Raw genomic sequence first — 3,969 nt, 5'->3', positions numbered from 1 at the left:
TCGACCAAACCAACGGCGTAGCGGTGCAGACAATTGCAAGCTCTTTACTACCCCTACCCGGCCGATATCGTGCTAAGATTCTGCACATACAGCACTCCCACTCTAAAAACAAGCTTATACCATCTCCTGATAGCATCGTGCTAATATTCTGCACATGCCACCTCCCTACCTCAAAACCAATGGTCGAACCCACGAACACGCGAAACTAATTTGATCTTTTTGTAGATGCCAAAAATAAGAAGAGGCGGACACAAATTCCACGCGCGACGTTTATATTACGAATTCAAATACGCCCCCGTCAGTGAAGCGGATAGTGAATTCCTCGAGACGGATCGCCTATATTTTGACTTAGAATACGAGGCGCACTTTAACCCGGCACTACGAGCGAAGCAGGTCAAACCTTTGAGGACGGACATCCGCATAAAGTCTATGGGATATTTCCCGTGGCCGCGCAAACTAATACCGTTGGACACGCAGCTACTGTTTCCCCCTCTGCCGCCCGCGAATTACGTACCGGGAGATCCGAGGAAGACCCGCTACCTCTAGATACGCGACGAGATATTATACCTATACTACGGGTGTTCCACCCCCGAGCACTGGAGTTCCGCGGAACAACCGATAATAATAGATTAACATTACGCGGAACGAAATATAATAATATCTTGTAGTAGCATACGAAACTTGGAAAACCCAGAGTTTTTTCGTGCCGACACTTTTTACGACTAACCCTTTTTTTTGCTTCCTGCGCTTCGCTTGGGCCAGCTCGCCTTCGGCTAAACCCTTCCGAAATAGTATTTTCGCTCCGCGCTGCCGAGGTCGGTTTACGACCGACCCTTTTTTTAATTTCCTGTGCTTCGCGTTGACCACTCTCTCTCTTGTCGAGATTTTCCCGAAAATAATACTTGCTTCCAAATTAATACTCGTTCCAAATAATGTATAATGCGCGTTTTATTTTATTCATTAAATTGTAAACAATCAATATCTAAACTGAATAAATACAAGAAACCTATCTTTCGTTATTTAATTATTTGTACTCCTTCCTTGTTTCGACCGCAATTAACAACGCTTTATACGGACAATAACAATAATAATATTTAACCATAACTTATTGACGACACACCTACATGTGTTACGGACGACTGCGTCTCGCACAAGAGGGCCACCCCTCCCCTCCCGCCGTCGAAGCGCGTCACTGATTAGAAAACGTCCGTTGCACCTACATCTCGGGATTCGCTCACAAATTAGAACTTACCCCGTATTGCGCATCTTGCCTTGTAAATTCCGACAATATCGATAGAGACTTACGCGTACTTCAACGTACCTCGCGATCGACAGCACGCGCTATTCCGGCGTGTATTGAACGGCCTGTCTTCGTAATCTAGCAGAGTTATTCCCGTTCGACTGCGACCGGTACGTTAACGCTTATGCCGACTTCCTCAGAGGTTTAAGAAATAGAAACATCTCTTACTATTCGTTAGCGGACTCTATTAAAGTCTTCGTTAGCGGAACCATTCCCGAGGGGTTCACATCGCGCGACTTCCCTTAGTCGGTAATCGCTATTTCCTTTTTTGTGTTTGACACTGCCGCATCATCATATACACGGTAACACCACCGCCATATCCCTATTACATCGCCTTTGGTAAGGGAAAACATTTATCGCCCGGATAGGCCTAGTCGCGGGGAATCCCCAGAAGCTTAGCTTCTGAAATACGCGACCGGTCAGGCGAAAGGTCCGAGCACTCTTAGAAGCCGCGACCCCGCTTGACGTAACAGGACCTTGACCTGACCTTGACGATGCCACTCAAGGTCAAACTGATATAACCACTAAATAGATCTTTTTAAACCTTACAACTTTTATATATGAGGAAAATGAATAGTGGTTTTTATGCAAAAATATGAAAACAGCTACATAGTTTTTAAAAGCAACTAATTATGTTTCTTTTATATTAATTAATTCCTGTCATTATGCGCACAAAAGTATTGAGGTGATATTATATAATCGAGAAGTAAGTATTTAATGAGATATTTTACATGTATAGTTATATAAAATTATTGCAAATTAAAGTATAAAATATCTTGTAAATTATTCAATTTTTGACCATTATATTTTTTGTAACTTTTTACGTCGAATATTGCGAGATTGATTTAATCGATTTATATAAAAAATCATAATAGTTCTATTTAAAAAACTAGATTGACTTTTACATGATACCTACCTACACCTAATATAGATACCCTAGATACCTACACTCAAGGTCATACTAATGTAAAATAATCACACAGTAAACGCAAAATATAAGAAAAGAAAATCTTTATTAGATGTAACTCGGTTCGCTCTTGGTCGCTGAATGCTCTCTTGTCCGTACAGGGTTCGGCTTTTATAGCCTTCGAGCTTATCGCGTGGCGTCTTCAAAAATTATCGAAGGATTAGATGAAAGCGCTAGCCGAAACTCGCAGCTTTCTTTCGCTCAGCGATAACACAACGCTAGTACCGCGATATCTTTGAAATCGGACGCCGTAGTCGCGAGCTCACCGACGTGTTCCCGCAAGCAATCACACACAGACAAATACAATATATTTACAGATACGCGGACACACTACGTACACACATATATACACACATTTACTTTGCACGCATATAAGAAATAAGAAATAATAAGTGAAATAGTAATAAGAAATAATAATTCCACACTAATATCTCTATCTTTTTTTTTTCCTTTTGGACTAAACAGTTCTTTGAAACATTTTTTTCTATACTCCTTGATTTTTATTAATTAAAATGGAAACACCTTATAATATTATACAGGGTGTTCTAGAACAACCTTCTGTCCGTAAAATGACGTATTCCTGACACAATTCTAAGACAATTTTCTCTTTACCAAAATTTTATTGATCAAAAGTTGTTCCGGATTGCCGGCCGTTGGACGCTGCAAGTAGCTGATTGCTACACGCGACGTCTCCTAATCTAACCTAACCGGAACAACTTTTGGTCATTAAAGTAACGTTATTTTAAGGAACACGTATTCCTGACGTAATTCTAAGACATTTTCTTCTTTACCAAAATTTTATTTAAAACAACTTTATGTTATAAGATAAAATAGTTAGCGACTCATGCGGTGGTAATCACCCGTCAGACGGTCAGCTGCGCCCGCGCTCACGGTGCGCCGCGCCGCTTTTGCCTGCCTTCTGTACTCGACGCGTGATTTGCTAACTATTTTTGCTTATAACTCAAAAACTACGCTTCAAATCAAATTTTGGTAAAGAAAAAATTGTCTTAGAATTGTGTCAGGAATACGTCATTTTACGGACGGAAGGTTGTTCCGGAACACCCTGTATATATGTATATATATATATATCTACACGGTGTCCCCGAATTGGCGGATCAACTCTCGTGAGTAGATAGAACGTGTTAAACTGAAGAGAAAAATCTTATATTATTTTGCTAAATTCACAATAATTAATGAAATATAAATTAATAAAGATCGTCCAATACGTGCCAGGATAAGCACGCGGCGCGAAGAAGCCTCCTACTTGTTACTAGACGCGCGGTGAGACAGTAGGCGGAGCGCTCTGTAAAGGACGTACAAAGAGCGCACTGAAAGCGACACGTACAGTGCGCTCTGCGTTTATGTCTTACCGCGCGCCTAGTATCAAGTAACAACTGGGTGGTTTCTTCGCTCCGCGCGCTTATATTGGCACGGATTGGCCGATCTTTATTAATTTATATTTCATTAATTATTGCAAATTTAGCAAAATGATATAAGATTTTTTTCTTCAGTTTAACACGCTCTATCTACTCACGAGAGTTGATCCGCCAATTCGGGGACACCCTATATATACAGTGTCCGGTAATAACCGCCTCACCGCTCATATACAGGTAGAGCAGGCCAAACTGAGTAGAAAAGTCCTCTACCATTTTTCGATTTTCGAAATAATTATCGATAAATTAATTAACAAAGATTGACAAAT

This window comes from Anoplolepis gracilipes, chromosome 10 (genome assembly GCF_047496725.1).
Source record: "Anoplolepis gracilipes chromosome 10, ASM4749672v1, whole genome shotgun sequence".
Lineage (NCBI taxonomy): Eukaryota > Metazoa > Arthropoda > Insecta > Hymenoptera > Formicidae > Anoplolepis > Anoplolepis gracilipes.
This window is presented reverse-complemented; position numbering follows the sequence as displayed.